Below are 18,901 nucleotides of genomic sequence, written 5' to 3'. Positions count from 1 at the left end.
TCACCATTACTATTGATGGCATGACCATCAACCCTGTAAATTCTGCACGCTGCCTTGGGGTTATCTTTGACCAATCACTCTCCTTCTCTAACCATATTAATAACACTGCCAAAACCTGCAGTTTTTTCCTCCGCAATATTGCCAAGATACGCCCCTTTCTTTCACAAGTAACAGCTAAAACACTAATACATGCCCTTATCCTTTCCTGCTTAGATTACTGCAATCTCCTACTAACCGGCCTCCCAGACTCCCACCTCTCTCCCCTGCAATCAATCTTAAACTCTTCTGCCAGGATCCTCCTGCTCTCTCCTAAGAGGGAACTCGTTCAGCCTCACTTGAGCTCTCTTGCATGGTTGCCTGTCAAGCAAAGGATAGCTTACAAAATGCTTCTGCTGACATTCAAAGCCCTTCACTCCTTTGCTCCTCACTACATTTCTTCAGTGGTCTCCCTGCACGTTCCTGGTCGTCTCCTCCGCTCCTCTCAGAGCCTCCGTCTTTTTACACCATCCACACCCACTGCGCTTTTTTGTCTTAAAACCTTTCTATCTCGCTGCCCCTTACCTCTGGAACTCTATCCCTGAATCCCTCCGTAGCGAAACACTCACTAACTCTCTTTAAGAAAAAGCTCAGCTGTTACCTTCTGGGGCACTAAAACATTATTTTGCCCAGTCCTGCGCTTACGGGCAAATGCCCATACCTGATGCACTCTTACATTCCAATTTGTGCCTGTATGTTACCCAACCACTTAGATTATAAGCTCTATGGGGCAGGGACCTCCTTCCTACTGTGTCTCATACCACATTTCACTTATATATATATATATACAGTGGTGTGAAAAACTATTTGCCCCCTTCCTGATTTCTTATTCTTTTGCATGTTTGTCACACTTAAATGTTTCTGCTCATCAAAAACCGTTAACTATTAGTCAAAGATAACATAATTGAACACAAAATGCAGTTTTTAAATGAAGGTTTACGTTATTAAGGGAGAAAAAAAACTCCAAATCTACATGGCCCTGTGTGAAAAAGTGATTGCCCCCTTGTTAAGAAATAACTTAGATTTCCAAGGCGCAAACCACTTTTAAGCAAAAAGAACATTATGGCTCGTCTCAATTTTGCTAAAAAACATCTCAATGATTGCCAAGACTTTTGAGAAAATACCTTGTGGACCGACGAGACAAAAGTTGAACTTTTTGGAAGGTGCGTGTCCTGTTACATCTGGCGTAAAAGTAACACAGCATTTCAGAAAAAGAACATCATACCAACAGTAAAATATGGTGGTGGTAGTGTGATGGTCTGGGGTTGTTTTGCTGCTTCAGGACCTGGAAGGCTTGCTGTGATAGATGGAACCATGAATTCTACTGTCTACCAAAAAATCCTGAAGGAGAATGTCCGGCCATCTGTTCGTCAACTCAAGCTGAAGCGATCTTGGGTGCTGCAGCAGGACAATGACCCAAAACACACCAGCAAATCCACCTCTGAATGGCTGAAGAAAAACAAAATGAAGACTTTGGAGTGGCCTAGTCAAAGTCCTGACCTGAATCCTATTGAGATGTTGTGGCATGACCTTAAAAAGGCGGTTCATGCTAGAAAACCCTCAAATAAAGCTGAATTACAACAATTCTGCAAAGATGAGTGGGCCAAAATTCCTCCAGAGCGCTGTAAAAGACTCGTTGCAAGTTATCGCAAACGCTTGCAGTTATTGCTGCTAAGGGTGGCCCAACCAGTTATTAGGTTCAGGGGGCAATTACTTTTTCACACAGGGCCATGTAGGTTTGGATTTTTTTTCTCCCTAAATAATAAAAACCCTCATTTAAAAACTGCATTTTGTGTTTACTTGTGTTATCTTTGACTAATAGTTAAATGTGTTTGATGATCAGAAACATTTTGTGTGACAAACATGCAAAAGAATAAGAAATCAGGAATGGGGCAAATAGTTTTTCACACCACTGTACATATATGTATTTATTGTATTTATTTATTATATCACTTGTCCTCCCTGTGTGTAATTTTGTATTCTGTAAGATTGTACAGCCTTGTGGCGCTTTATAAATAAAGTTATACATACATACATTTATAGGTCCCTGGTAAGGCCTCACCTTGAGTATGCAGTGCAGTTTTGGGCTCCAGTCCTTAAGAAGGATATTAATGAGCTGGAGAGAGTGCAGAGACTGCAACTAAACTGGTAAAGGGGATGGAAGATTTAAACTATGAGGTTAGACTGTCGAGGTTGGGGTTGTTTTCTCTGGAAAAGAGGCGCTTGCGAGGGGACATGATTACTCTGTACAAGTACATTAGAGGGGATTATAGGCAGATGGGGGATGTTCTTTTTTCCCATAAAAACAATCAACGCACCAGAGGTCACCCCTATAGATTAGAGGAACAGAGCTTCCATTTGAAGCAGCGTAGGGGGTTTTTCACGGTGAGGGCAGTGAGGTTGTGGAATGCCCTTCCTAGCGATGTGGTAATGGCAGATTCTGTTAATGCCTATAAGAGGGGCCTGGATGAGTTCTTGAACAATCAGAATATCCAAGGCTATTGTGATACTAATATCTACAGTTAGTTTTGATGTTGATGTAAATGGTTTATGTATGTGAGTGTATAGATAGGTTGGTAAGAGTCTATAGGGTTGATTCACTAAGGTGCGTTAAAACGAGCGCTATTTAAAGCATGTGTTAAAAATTCTATTGTGTCTTATTTTTCGCATCTTAATGTACGATTCACTAAAAGGATACTTGCGTTAATTTAGATGCGATGCTGTTTGCGTTATTTAAGTCGCAAAGACTATTTTCGTGCGCTATTTGACGCAGCGCGCACAAATTGCCGCCGCGTGCGAAAAAACACGCCATATTAGCCATACACACCATTACTTTCAGAAAACTACTGTTCTGAAAATGCCCATTTCCCTGCAAACTGGAGGCTGCATCACTCTAGGACCGACACAGACTTGAATAAATCCCACTGCAAAGTCCTTATTGTGTTCCCAAAAGCTCATGAACTGTACTGTTAATTTTTGCATAGACTAATGCGATATTTAGCGCGTTTAACGCTTCATATGTATTTGTGAATCATGCGTTAATACTATTTCTATTCGCTAATTAACGCAGTGCGTTAAAATTAAGGCATTCGGTTGCGTGCTATTTAATACACGCAATATGCGAGTGTTAGTGAATCAGCCCTTATGTGTGTGCACTGGGGTTCACTTGGAAGGGATGAACTTTATGGACTTTGGCCTTTTTTCAACCCAACTTAACTAAGGAACTATGTAACCAAGAGCACCTCACACCAGAGGGTTCAGATTAATAATACAGACGATTTGCTTCAGGACTTCATAATTGTACCTGCAATAGAAACAATTTTGATTTTTAAAACCTGTTTGTTATAGGTACAGTTTTAGTATCATAGAGCAATATATGTATGGTAACATTGTCCATATACTGTATATTTCCAGGGCAACACACTTCACTGCCTGTGTAATTTCGGACACATTTTTGCTGAGAAGACCATATTTATCTTTCACCTTTTATTTTGTTCTTACACGCTGTAAACCCCTCTTTGTCTTTTTCAGAGGCTGAATAACGGATTGATACGCAATGTTTACTAAACTGAGATCTAACTTACGGGTTATCTCAAAAGGGCAGACTGGTGTTCCTGGTTTCACAACAAAGAATAGGAGGAAGGTGTACAAGTCCACCTTACAGACATGGTGAAGCTTTGTATTTGCACTATAAAGGTGGGTTGCAAATACTGCTTGGGAGTTGTCTTTCTGTTTTCCTTTTTCACATTATGATGTGTTCTGTTAGTTTGACCTCCATCATCTAGTATGCCCTATAGACAAACAATGGGGTGCAATGTTCTAGATGTTTGTACATATTAATAATAATAATAATAATAATCATCATAAAAATAATCATAACTGGTAAACCAGTAGCACATATCTTTAGTATTATATAATAGGGATATCCAGCTGGCTAGAAGGCTGAACATGGACCTTCATGAGATTTGTATGCCCCCTGACTGCTGAGGAACTTCACTAATGTCTTTGTATGATATAATAATTTTATTATAATCCGGCCCCCAAACATGTGGGTTTGTGAATAACTTGGCCACTATATGGAAACAGTTGGACAGCACCGTTATTCTGCATAATTTATGTGTTTGCACTAAAGTATTGTTTAACAACTAAATAAAACAGACATGGCAGAAGCAAGGTTTAAAGATCAAACAGACATGGTAGAACCCTCAAATTCTTACCAGAATACAAATGAATAAACTGTTTAGACAGTGAATTACACAAGTGGGAAAGTGCCACTTGTACTGCTCCATACTATTGGGAAGGGTTTGTCATTTCAGTAATAAGCAGACCTTAAACTGCAAGTTCTAGCATCTGATGAAGGGAAGTTTTATATCTGCTATGTCCTAGCTTAATATTTTAGGTTGGTCACTTGTTTAACAGATACTATGTATATCTTTATTGTAAATAGTTTTTAACTTGCCAGCTTTTATGTGAGTTGATTGTACTTCAGGATCTGAATTTTTTTTGAAGCAGCATAGGGGGTTCTTCATGGTGAGGGCAGTGAGGTTGGAGAATGCCCTTCCTAGTGATGTTGTGATGGCAGATAATCTTAATGCTTGGATGACTTTTGAACAAACATAATATCCAAGGCTATTGTGACCCTAGGGCCTAAGATCTACTGTTGGGTAGTATAGATATTGGTATATTGTTTATTTATTAGAGTGTATAGATACGCTGAGTGTGTGTATATATGTGCCTTGGGGGTTGAACTTGATGGACTTTGGTCTTCTTTCAGCCCACATTAAATATGTAACTTGCAAATATAGGAACAGAATACTGCTAGTGTTTACCTGCTCATTTCTTTCTATATTTTGATAATTAAAATGATGTTCACCCCAAAGTCACTAAATTGAGAAAAAACTGAGTACATGCTCACGGTCTGTTGAGCATGGATGGGATCCTGTAACATCACACATTGTTCTAGAAGCAGTAGGGGCTCGGGAGCACTGCCAGTGTGTTACCAAACACCATCATGCTTAATTAAATCCCTGAGCTGCTCTTTCACAACTGATTCTGCCAAGATTTTTTACTTTTCACCTGGGCTGCAGAGAGATGAGCCCATTGCTACTGCCTCCACCCACACAGTCAACAGCAGCTGTTTCTTTCCACACTCTATTCTGTTCTCTCCCCTCAACTGCTTCTATATATACTGTTACCAAGGGGCTTGCAGAGAGGGGCAGCGTAAACACTAATATGCCGATTGTTACTGTGCATGGACCATCCTTTTTGGCCATATCCACATTCGCTGATTCTCATGTTAGTATATACATTTCCTTGTGGATAGTCAGGCTTCCTTACAGCTAAATTACACTTTCCATTTCAGCTCTTTGTTACATTCTCAGGTTGCTTTATCAAGCCATCTAATTAAGCATCGCCAAATAACAAGCAAAGGTGTGAAAACCATCTTCATTTTGCACTAAAGGTCAAGATGCTAAAAAAGTTGCATTCTCTCTGGTGCTGTAAGCTCTTCTGGGTGGCAAGATGGGGTCACAGATAGGAAAAGGTTACTCACAGCTTAAAGAATCTGGGACAAACCCAGAAAGATGAGTTAAATCAGTAGTTTGTATTCATGCAACAAGTTTAAGTCATGAAAGACATGAAAAAGTGCTATTGTAGAATTATTAGCTGGAAACAAGAGCAGTCTTAATTATTTTGACATTTACTAGAGAATAAAATAACATTATTAAACTTGGGGAAATTGGCAACTATTATCTAATCATACATTACCAACACTGGGCAATATAGACCAGTGCAGCAATTCATAACAACCAATCAGATATTTTCAATCATGATTCAAACCACAATAGACTTATCAAAGCTTATTGCTTACTTTAGGTCACTGCACTGGTGAAAATTAACCCAGTGTTAGAAGTGTGGGTAAGTGTTAGCTGGCTAATGTTAGCAGGACCCAAATAAAAATGCCATGTTCGTCATGGAGGAATCAAAAGCCACGACCTTTCTCTTAAGAAAATAACAGTGTGACACCCTAACTTGTGACCCAAAGCTATGTGCCATTTGTATTGGCACAGCAGTAATTTTTTTTATCGTACTTGTGTTAAAAAATAAATATATTTATGTTTCCGCATCAGTCCCTAGTGGTGCAAAAATATAGTCACAGCCCCTGCTACTAATCCAGAGGTGAGTGCTTCACCTCACTCAACCAGCTCCTGTTTCCCATCAACTTTGGGGGCTTGAGAATTACTCATGCTTGCTTCCGACTGATCTCTTGTTTATATGTTCACTAGTTAACTTGTGTTGTACCTTCCTACCCAACTCATTGAGGTAACTAGAAAGGGTAATGATTAATTGAGAGTGAGGTGTCAACCTCAGGCAATATAGATTGGTTGTTTTTTAGACATTTATATTTCAAGCGTCCCTTCATCATCCAATGTCCCTTATGTGTTAACAAGGTTACAGATATGTAAAAACATTGCTGGAACAATAACACTGCAGTTGTTCCAAGAATAAGTAGAACAGCAAGTGTTTGCCATGAACCCCTTACATCAATTGGCCTTTAACCAAGATACCAATATATTCCAGGAATATCTCAGACGTCCCCCTAGACCACCCCCCGCCAAATAACCTTTAGTCTGGGATCTCACCATCTCCTACCATGGTCTCCCTGGGTTGGGGCAACAATTTGATGTTTTTCATATACTACTTACAAACTTCCACCAATTGGTAACATAAATGGCATGTTAATCATGTGTATACATGTGTAGCAGTACTGAATGTAAAAACATTTCTTTTGAACATAAGCATACTTTTTTTTACACAAAGGGAGTTGTGGGAGCAATCCAAGGTTAAGTAAAATATAAAGTATATATATATATAAATATAGTAAAGTACAATGGAAATTTTAATGATCTGGCCAGATTTACTACAAACATATAATATATATGGGACTGTTTTATTAGTAATTTAGTCCCTAGGCGAGTTTATATGACAAGTGTTTTTGGTTATACGTTTATGATCATAAAATGTGCAAACCACCAAGGTTAACCCCATATGGTGGTCCCAACTATTTACCATATTTTCATAGGCTGGCATCTCCTTGCTTCTTTGCATTTCTTGTCCAAAGACCAACAGAATTCTGGGAGTGAATTCCAAACTCTTAAAAAAATCCCATTTACATGGGTTTATCCTATAGGCTACAGCTCACCCACTGGGTTTGAAGCTAAAGCCAGGACAATAGCTGATCAGATTCCCAACTACAGACCGGTTTCGCCCTTCTTGGGGGCTCATCAGTGTAGTGTAGGGTTTTCTGATCAGCTTAGGTAGAGTCACCATGTGGTTCTACAAACAAATAAATTAGGTTGAGGAGACAGTCTCCTCAACCTAATTTATTTGTTTGTCCAAAGACCAACACCCATTTTTAAAAGCATAGGTCTGCCATTCTAGGGACAGGTGTGGAGGTTCTACAACCAAATGAATAGTTAGGACCACGTTGTGGGGTTTACCTTGAAGTGAGATGGTGGCTTGGCAATTTTATTATCATAAACTTGTAGCTTAAAACCCATTTCTGAAAATGTATGTGCTTGCATAAATAGTTTTACCTTTGGTATTAGTATTCTAAGCATCTGTAACTTATTTAGTCTTTCCATGATCAAGATGACCCTTAGTAGCTGAGCAATTTATTTGTCCGCCGTACGCAATGTCATGTTGTAGATGTATTTTTTTTCACAGTGGGTCAGATTCAATTTCATGAGGTTAATTTATCTTATCTTAGTTTATCTCATGAAAACTTAAAGGGGAACTTCACCTAAACACAACTTAAGTTTTTTTAAAAAAGTAAACATAATGTCAAGCAACTTTGCTGTGTAAAAAATATCCAGCCTTTTCATAGTTTTTAATGTAATAATATGGTTTGGAACAGTTCCCTAAGCCTGGCCCCCTGTTCCCTGCAATCTGACTGACTACTTTGAGACTCAAATAAAATGTACCAGTAGTCAGGGGTCCTCAGCCTGCCTTCAGCCTGCATCCTCCAGATCCCACAATTCCCTGAACATGTGAGATCAATAAGGAAAGAAACATAGCAGTGCAATTCATTGTGGGTTATGTAGTTCCTGCATGCTGTCTGTAAGCTGTGGAGAAGTTGTTACAATTTGTAACATCAGTGTTTTAGTCCCTCCTCCCCTGCCAGGATTTCAAATGATGCAGAAAGAGGAGAACTGTTTTGCCGCTGGATTTCAGCATACTTTTTGAAGGAACATGTTACAGGAATAACTATATTAGGGGTTTCTGTGTTGGGTAGGGTTCTTTAACAAATTTTGGATTGAAAACCGGAGTTCCCCTTTAATAGATGTCTATAGAATAATTTGGAACTGAATTATGGTGGCCATACACGTTAAGATCTGCTTGGCGAGGTCGCCAAGCGAGCGGATCATCTCCTTAGCAAATGCAGGCTAATTCAGTGGTTTGGTCCTGGGGCCAAACGATCAAATTATAGCGGCGCTAATGGGGGTTTGGGGGTCCCTGATCCGACTAAATTTTTTAACCTACCCAATCAATATCTGGCCAATTTCAGGCCAGATATTTGTAAGGCATGCCCCTCGTTGCTGCCCCTACACGGGCCGATAAGCTGCCAAATCGGTCTAAGGGACCACCTTTAGGAGGTAACTCCATCTCACTGAATTAAACTTAGCCCATTGTATTTTAATTGGGCATTATTGATCTACTTTGGGAATCTGTTCCTACTGCTGCTAGTGGCAAATAAATTGGCATTGGCTTGTGTCAGCAACTCATTGGCCTAGGTAATAATGACTGGCATTCATTCATAGGGTTGCTTCATACAAATGCATACAGATAGCCAAATCATTTTCACCATTGCTGAGGTGGCCTTTAATCACAAAGCCTTCTTGAGAATTAACCTCATTGTGTCTAAATTTCTTTGAGATTGAATTGACTTTGACACCAAAGGTTTATTGTTCCTAGTGTACTGAAGAGGTTGGTTGGAATAACAGTGGTTCTCTTTTGTACTGTCCTAGGCTGCAATTATTTATGTAATTATTTAAGTTCCCCTCCCCAAACTATGTATTGATAATTTAATGTAGGCAATAGAAACAGTTTATGATGTTACAACTGTCTGACTATAAGGTTATGTAGAAATCTTCATTTAGAAATGTATTTTATATGCATTATAAAATATACAGTAATACTACTAATTGTATTTCAAGCCACAACGAGGATAACCTGAAAGGCAGGCAGCATTTACATCAATTTGCTGCTGCATGAGCTTTGCTGCTGCAATAGATATAAGGGGCATAGTGAACCCATTTAGCCCACTCTGAAACTGGCATTTAGTATGGCACTAGGACGAGTATGGCAACGAGAAACACAAATTCTCAATGTTTCTTTTAAAATATCACAGAGAATTACACACTTAAAATGAAGTATTACTTTATTTCATAACTACTCATAAAAACTGTCAGTTGCCCAATTGGAGGTCTTTATTAGGAAAAAACACAAGAGTCAGGTCTGCTTTCATTTTGAGTGTCAACTCCCTTTAACTGGTGCCAAATCTTCATTCTGTTTGTTGTGCATTTTCTAACTTCTCGTTATAGTGTTTTGCTCACTGCTTCTGGTTAGGAAAGACAAGCATCTGTTAGAGAATGTAATACAGTAATACATGTAGTCTTTGTAGGCCTTTTTAACATTTGCCAGCACTACTGTAAAACCGCACACATGACTGAAATGTGATACATGTTTTCTGCAGCTACAAAACAATGATAAACAGGGCACGTATTGGATCAGAAAGACTTAATGACATATCACAGTCCCCCATGGGATCTGCCACCTTATTATATGTTATCCTTTCACAACTTGTATAACATTGGAAGTAAGACAGAGAACAAGCCAAGACAGACTGGTAATCCCCTGAGACAGGACAAATACATGTGCTATTGCAGGATGAGCCAGGTAGACACAACTGTTGAAGAACAACAGCTTTAATATATAATGATTCCTAGGTCCAAGGGTAGATAATAGACCCACAGTGGTATAAAACCTGTAGCCACCAAATAATACAATTTATTTATATTTAATAAGGACTTTGGGACGGCCTTTGTTTTCAGAACTGTTTAACTCCTTGACACTTTTGTGATCTGATTTTAATGGGATATGGGTCTTTCTTCAAGAAGAACCGCTGGCTGTTTGGGGAAAGAATAGGTCTGTCCCTGGTTCTGAAGGTTTAGCTCTGGTTTATAATGTAAATCTTAAATGTCACTTGGCAGTTCAACTACTACAAATACATTTTAAATTGATTTTAAAGCGGCATACTGTATGTAGTTGATACCATAACCTAGTCCAACATACATGGGGGCTGATTCACTAAAGGTCGATAAAACGAGCACTATTTATAGCATGCGTTAAAAATGTTAACACTTCTTATTTTTTGCGACTTAACGCTCGATTCACTAAAAGGACACACGTCATAATTAAGAAGCGATGTTCTTTGTGTTATTTAACTCGCGATGTGCAATTTTCTTGTGTTATTTTCCTCTGCGTGTGTTTTTTCCAGCTGTGCGCAATATATTTTGCCGTGTGCAATATTAGTGCACGCTATTACACACATAGCAGTTACTTTCTGAAAACTACTGGTCTGAAAAATGACCATTTCCCTGAAAACACAAGCATGCATCACTCTAGGGCCAACACATACTTGGAAAAATCCCACTGCAAAGTCCATATTGTGTTGCCAAAAGCTCACGAACCACAATGTTCTTTAAGTACTGCCTGCCCCAAGTAGCTGTTAATATTCGCACAGATTAAAGCGATATTTTGCGCGGTTAATGCTTCATATGTGTTTGTGAATCATGTGTTAGTGCTATTTCTATTCTATAATTAATGCAATGCGTTAAAAATAACGCTTAGCGATGATGCATTTTTTTGCGCATGTGATATGCGGATTTTGATGAATCTGTACTTATTTATTACATACTTTTTAACGCAAAAAAGCATGCGATAAGTGTTATGGGCCCCCTGGTCTTTTCTTTCTAAATCTGCTCAAAGCAATTATTTCATCTATTCTTTATAGATCCTCTCTCCCTTGTGTACTCTATGTTCCCAATGGACCTTACTATAATGTAAACAGAAGGCGTAAAATACATAGTAACCGAACAACCAGGCATAGATGAAAGGTGGTTCCTATGCAATTCACTTGGAGAATTCGCTGAGTAGCAACAGACAGCCGGCAATCTGACACATATCGATGTGCAGTAAAAGTGAATAAGTGAGAAGTTCTTTGGTGCATTAGTAAACATAATAGTAAATTAAGGCCTTTTGGACTGGGAAGAGGTCAGGTTTCACTGAAGCATGATAGGCTTAATATGCAGGGAGCGCTCAGAGTCAGGGATATGCGATAATGTGCTAGTAAAGTGGATACTCCGGCCGGGCCTTTTCTTCATGGTAAATCATAACCCAACATAATTGAAGGTCATGTATGGCTTAAATATCCTCTTTCAACTCTTAATTACAGTGCAATAATATTTTTAATAATAAAAACTCTATAAATAGCAGTTAGTTGTCATTTTAGCACTAGTAGCAATATGTTCATGATTACAATTAAAGGAATACTGCCATGGGCCCAGACCCATTCCTTTCACCACTCCCCGGCCACCAGTGTCAATCCCCTGACGCATTAAAAGAAAGTTTTGCGCTCAGGGGAGGACATTGGACGGGGGCCCCTGTGGGGGGTGTGGGGACACGCCGGGGGCACTTTGGGAGTGCAGGTGGGCTCTGCACCCCCATTCCAACCCTGCATGGAGCTAGCCATATTCTTAATTTTCCAGGGTGCCACAGCCATGGGACCTGTGCTCTGATAAACGTCACAGCTGCACTGCAAGTTGGAGTGATATCAGAGTGAATTATTTGCTATGTAATGTGTAATTTATAAATAAAAAATACCTTTAATGGTAGAAGTGGTAATACTTTTTCCAAAGGAGAGCAGGTATACACCTATGTTTTATTTACAGCAGGGTTTTTCATTAGCAGGCACTTTTAATTCCCACACCTTATGAAAGTAAAGGTAATGGTGGTGGTTGGTTGCATGTATCCTTTTGATCTTGATAGAAAATCTGTGTGGGCCCCCAATTGTCTGGCTGCTGTGACTGCTTACCTTTGTGTAAACTTTAAATGGTAGCAGTACTGCCAGTGTGTGATACCATACTCTGCCTGCCCTATGCTGCCTGTGTGTACTATACTCTGCCTGCCCTATGCTGCCTGTGTGCCATACTCTGCCTGCCCTATGCTGCCTGTGGGTGCCATACCCTGCCTACCCTATGCTGCCTGTGTGTGCCATACTCTGCCTGCCCTATGCTGCCTGTGGGTGCCATACCCTGCCTACCCTATGCTGCCTGTGTGTGCCATACTCTGCCTGCCCTATGCTGCCTGTGTGTGCCATACTCTGCCTGCCCTGTGCTGCCTGTGTGTGCCATACTCTGTCTGCCCGATGCTGCCTGTCTGTGCCATACTCATGCTGCCTGTGGGGGTGAACCTGGCTGGGGTTTGTTCTAGGAGTTTGTTATTGGAAATAGTCATTATATGGTCCCTAAGGTAATTATGTGCTGGGGGTTGCTGTGCTATCCACAGTGGGGGAGGAGGAGTCATATACATTTAAGGGTGTGACTTACTATAATTCTTTTACATATGAATGAAGGGTGATATCCCTTCAGTAAGCAACAACCATTTGGGTTTTTGCTGCACTACCAACTTTATGTGGGTATAGTTTTAAAAGCTCTTGTGATTACATGGGTTTGATGTGGGTGCAGTTTAAAAAAAGGGGAGTGTTCAAAACTGGCTTCCATTATCGGCCCTCCACCATGTACCATAGAAGCTGGACAGCTCTGATATACATTATAAACTTGAATCATATTTCAGTATAGAGCAACTTAAATTAGTTCTTATGATACAATCCAGCCTGTGTTACACTCATTGCAAGTACACAACTTAAATTTAACTTTCCTCTAACAAGTTGCTCCAAACTTAAAGGAGAACAAAAGCCTAATGAAAGAAGTAGGGTAGAAATGCTACACATTAAGTTTTGGGTTTCTGTAACAGCCCAAGGCAACCCCAGCCCTTTAGGAGGGAAGATCTGCGCCCCCCAAAGATGCCTCAGTAGCTCCCCAACTTCTTTTCTGCTGATTCCCTTCCCATGCTCTGTGCTGCTGTCACTTACGTGAGCTTAGGGACCGACTCACAATATACTGTATATATAGAATAAGAATGTAACAGTAAAAGGCTAATTAGTAATTAATTCAGATTCACATTAAATGACAGATCTGAAACCCCTAAGCTCAGCTCCCCAACAGCTGCTCAGAGCTTACTGAGCATGTGCAGTGTCCCAGACAGTTCTAACAGAATCCAAGATGAGGAGCTACTGTGACAACTGTAAAGACCTATATCATTACTACTATAGAGATGCTGAAACTTTAAGCCAGTCCAGTCAGTTTACTATATAAAATATGGCATTTCTAGCCATATTCATTTTTAGGGTTTAGTCCTCCTTCAAAGGAATATGAATATATTGTGTAAGTCAATATAACCAGTGATGTTGCCCATAGCAACCAATCAGATCTTTGCTTTTGTTTTCTAACTTGCAGGTGACTAGATCTAATTGCTGATTGGTTGCTATTGGCAACATCGCTGGTGATGTTGGCTTACACACTATAATAAGTGTGCCCCGTAGTGTTGATTGGATGCATGTACCCTGTTGACCATGAAAGCAAATAAAGAGACTGAGACAATTAATAAGGTGGTTCAAGGCCGCGGTTTGCTTTATTTATCATGCTATTATACTTTTTAAACGGAAATGAAAGTTTAGTATAGAAGCAATTAAATTCCTTCTTATGATACCAGCCTGTGCTACATACAGGATAGCTGTCTTTCTCACATTTCTCCAAATGTTTCAGGTCTGATTCTGCTGCCCATATACAGTATATCAAGTGCATGCAAGATAGATCCTTTCTCATCAATCTAATCAATGAAATGAAATGATATCAATGGTTCTACTCATTCCAATGTCATTCCCCCCTGAACATGCAATAGAATCACAGATGGAAAACCTTGGTTTCTCCAATATCTGTTTAATAAGTGACAGAACACATGTTTTTTCCAGCACTGAATTTTTGACCAACTCCATTAGTTCTTCTAATGACGTCCCAGATGCACTGAGAGCAGTGAGTGCTGTAATCTTCCTGCTTCTTCCAGAATAGATCTTGCTGCAATCTGAAGAGAGCATCGCCAATTGTATTAGATCGCCCAGGCAGATATCTGGCTTTAAACCGAATCTGCACTTTGAGTGTTCGTAGAACAAAGTACCTCAACATTTTCCCATCTTGGAAGCTAGTGGTGAGATTGTCGAAGGCACAAACCACCCCAGTATTATCTCAATTCAAGATTATTCTACTGTTTGTAATACATTCTCCCCTTACACCTTCATAGCCACAATGATTGGGAATAATTCTAAGAACACTTCTCTGCTAAACCAAACTCATGCCATGGTTGCTGGTTATCTCTCCAGTGACATGGAAGAAGGCAGCAAATACACAAAAATTGCCTGTGTCCATGAATGCCTGAATGTCAACATGTCCTTGAATCCTGAATGCCATGCAGATTTACCATTATAGAAACGTAGGAATTTGTTCCATATGGCTAAATACTCCTAAAAAATGCTTTAGGTTAGGATTTTGATCTCAGCTTTCAATGTCACTAATCTTCTGTTGAAAGCCATTCGTTGCTGGAATCACCCTGAACGCAAAATGTAAATGTCCTATTAGAGACTAGAGCTGAATCAAATTGGTCTTTTTACAATCCAAGCCAAATCAGACTAATTCCTTTAACTTAGTTGACTGACCAGCCGTGTTCACTGAATCCATTTCTATCCCTGTAGACTAGTGTGTGGGAACACTGTTTTTTCCATTTATACCCATATAAACTGCTCTAAAAATGACAAACAAACACCAGAATTGGCAAAACCTACATACAGGAATTCATTCAAATAATAAAGTAATAAAATAGATCTATCTTCAACTTTAATTGCTCATTCTACAAATGCTGAGAAAAGTTTGAAATAAAATCCCAATAAGGAGTAATACTGCCCATCAAAGTGTATTGACATCATTTAGGATCAATAGGTAACAGTCTAAAGGCAGACTGGATATCACTTAGGTAATAGAGCCTCTCAGCCATATTGATTCAACGAGTTTAAAGCCCGGTCCAATAAGCATATTTCGTCATATATATATATGGGAATTAATTCAGTTGTTAATAGATAAGGTTTTTACAAATGATGAATAAATCTATACTGACTGGTTTCATCTTTACAGACTAGTTGAAGAGGAAAGACCTGGAAGTCTTCCAATGACAGTTGCTTCAATGGGCCTTCTATGCTCCCTATCATTATCTCTTTTTGTAATTTACTTGTAACCATACTTGGGAAGCCACGGAATAAATTAAGACTGTCATAAATTGTTTGTGAAATTGTCTCTGAAATATATCGGGATCTAAAACCCTTACTAAAACCAAACCTAATTAGAGCTTCTTTTCTGCTAAAGTGCAATGGGGCATACATGTGTGCACCCCTTAAAACTCACTTAAGAAGTACTTGCACCCCGGGGAAAGCTGTGCTCTGCTCCAGATTGAAGATCCAAGAGAATAGTGCATCATCAGAAGCCACAGCTAGCCCCTGATACAAGTAGCGCGCTGCATTAATTAGCGCGCGTTGCATCAAATACTGCATGAAAATAGTCTTCGCAACTTAAATAACGCAAACAGCATCATGTCTAAATTAACGCAAGTATCCCTTTAGTGAATCGTGCGTTAAGATGCAAAAAATTAGACGCGATAAAATTTTTACCGCATGCTATAAATAGCGCTCGTTTTAACGCACCTTAGTGAATCAGCCCTATAATGACTCATCAGTACTTATAGTTACTAAAAGTTTCAGGGGTAGATTTGCTAAAACTAGAAGTTTTCTGGCCTTGAAACTCTTATAAACTCAACTTGATATTTTTTCGAATAAAACACAACTATTCTTGCATTTATTAAATGTCACAATAATGTTGATAGGGTCGAAGAAAATATTGCATTTATTGTCCAAAAAAATCACAATTCGAGAAATTTGGGAAATTTAAATGCCTGTTCATTGGCGCTTATTCTTGGAAAACAATAATGTGTTTAATTTTCACTTGAAACTGGGTGAAATAGAAAACAATGACGGGATTAATTTCTCCTCTAAACTGGGTGAAATAGAAAACAATGACGTGATTAATTTCTCCTCTAAACTGGGTGAAATAGAAAACAATGACGTGATTAATTTCTCCTCGAAACTGGGTGAAATAGAAAGCAATGATGGGATTAACTTTCCCTTGAACATGTGTAAAATAGAAAACAATGATGGGATTAACTTCCCCTTGAAAATGTTTTATTGACTATTCTATTCCTCTGTTATTCTAAGCCTCCACAGGACTCTGGCTCTCGCCAGCTTAAACCTGGCGAACTTTTTGTCAGTCACAAAAAGTAGCATAAAGTTTTCGAAATTTCGATTGTTCAAGGTTTTTTTTAAAAAAAATCTCGAATTTTCAGAGAAAATCCACGGAATTATTGAGATCTACGTATGTGTTTGTTGGCAGAATATGATTCAAGAAAAAAAACGAAACAATTGTATACTGCCAAAAATACACATGTCAAAAAGTCAAATTTTTCTTAGAAAAACTTAGTAAATAGGCCCCTAAAAGTTACTCCAGGGAAAGATATTTCTCAGCAATTAGACTTTTACCATATATTAAATCTTCCATTTTGTTTTTTTCCCTTTTTGTATTTTCTATTTGTTAAGAGAAATAATTGCTATGTTATCAGTACTTAACCACTGAGTAGGGCTGCAATAAATGTACAGAGTACAAGCACAATACTGCTTTATTTATACTGCTTTTTATTTACAGAGCAAAGGAAGGGCATCAATCTGTGAATTCTGCCAAATGCCAGAGGGACTGCTGTAAGATGCCATAGACAGTCACTATTTATTGGGCTGGGGGGGCTGTTTGGGCCTCTGTGCACTTGAATTTCCAGAGCCTATTTTGAATCCCAATCTGGACCTTAATGGTGCCCCCTAGAATGGTGTTGCAATGTTGCACAGCCTATGACTGGAATGTGTTTTTCCATTTATTGATGTAAAGATGTGTAAATGTATCTCTTGGCATTTTTTTATTTGATCTCGCAGCATCTCTGGGAATGCCACTTGTAATCACTCCATCATCTGATCTTAGGTTAAAAGTGGCAAGGCCATATCATCAGCTGATACTCCTTACATTTAGCACTTATATCCCACATACATACATATACTCAACTCTGCACTGGGATTACTTTAGGGGATTAAAGTCTTCTTGAGGAAGCAATACTTTTATTAAAAGGGATGCAATTTGCCACACTATATCCTGAATGTTTTAGTTTAGGGCTAACAATGTCAGTGTTTACACAGTTCCTTCACATTTTCAATCCACAATCCCTGACTGGCTCCTCCATAATAACCAATCACTTTTTAAAGAGCTTCTGTACATTTTTTTGGCACATTATTTTTGTATATTTCAAATCCAATTGTACAGCTCGACTGGTTGTACAGATTTTTCTGTTGCTTACATTCTATTATATTGCTGTACACCAACAAATATGAAATATAAAATATGAAGGACAATTTCAAATTACTTTAGAATTACACTGCCTGTTGCATACTGAAGGTGAATGACCCCTTTTACTTAGAAATCTGCTTTGATATTGCACAATTGAGCATTGATGGACAGCCAATACCCCATTTTTACATCTCCTGACTGCAGGTCCTGCTCGCTGTTTATGTTGTAATGATCAGTGTAATGTTTGCAAAGATTACTGTCCCAAAGATGCAAACCAGGATGGCTGGGAAAGAGGAAAGGATCTGGGTGCATCCCGGCCATGCTTGCCACAACCCTGGCCCTGCCATCTTCCCACCCTGTCCCCTGTCGAGCTTTGGAGCATCGGAGGTGATGATTTTATACATCTTAATAGAGACTGGGGCTCATTTATAAACACTGGGCAAATTTGCTCCTGAGCAATTACCTATAGCAACAAATCAGTGGTCAGGTTTTTTCAGCCAGCTGCAGGCTGAAGTTATCATAAGATTGTCAGGTGCAAATGTGTCCAGTGTTTATAAATGACCCCCAGTAAGTTAGGTTTTGGGTGCAAATTACTAACCCCAGGTGATAGACCATTTACTGCAAAGTAATAGGTGAGGTGGGCGTAACCCCCCCCAAAACAATATGGGTGATTTGAATTTGACCAGCACAACAGGTGTAATGCAAGCAGGGCGGGGGTACGCCCCCGAAACGTTGCTGCTTTTTCTTGAATAAACATGCAGTGGCTCAGCCCCGCTTGCATTACACCTGTTGTGCCGGTCTAATTTTTGCTGGTCTGTTTTGGGACTGCTGACTCCCTGGGCTGTGCATTAGGTATAAGGACTGAAGGAGGTAAGGGTGTGCTGGTGATTTGTTGATTTGAATTGGAGGATGCTTGCACTTTTCCAGTTGAGAAACTGCAGACTATAGACTTAGGGGCACATTTACTAATCCATGAATCCGAATCACGAATGGGAAAAAATCGTATTGGAAACGAAAATTTCTGAAGATCGCAAATATCACGAAAATGCTTACGAAAAAATCGTATTAGTCACGATAATATCGTATTGGCAATCCGAAAGTCATGAAATTTTCGTACCGAACAATTGTAAACAGTGGTAAAACCTTTCCGATTTTTTCATGCAAACGTCTGAAAAAGTCGTGCGTCGTACGAAAAAGTCGTGCGT

Source organism: Xenopus tropicalis, chromosome 7 (assembly GCF_000004195.4).
Source record: "Xenopus tropicalis strain Nigerian chromosome 7, UCB_Xtro_10.0, whole genome shotgun sequence".
NCBI classification, from domain to species: Eukaryota; Metazoa; Chordata; class Amphibia; order Anura; family Pipidae; genus Xenopus; species Xenopus tropicalis.
The sequence above is the reverse complement of the archived record's forward strand: the minus strand, read 5'-3'. Positions refer to the sequence as shown.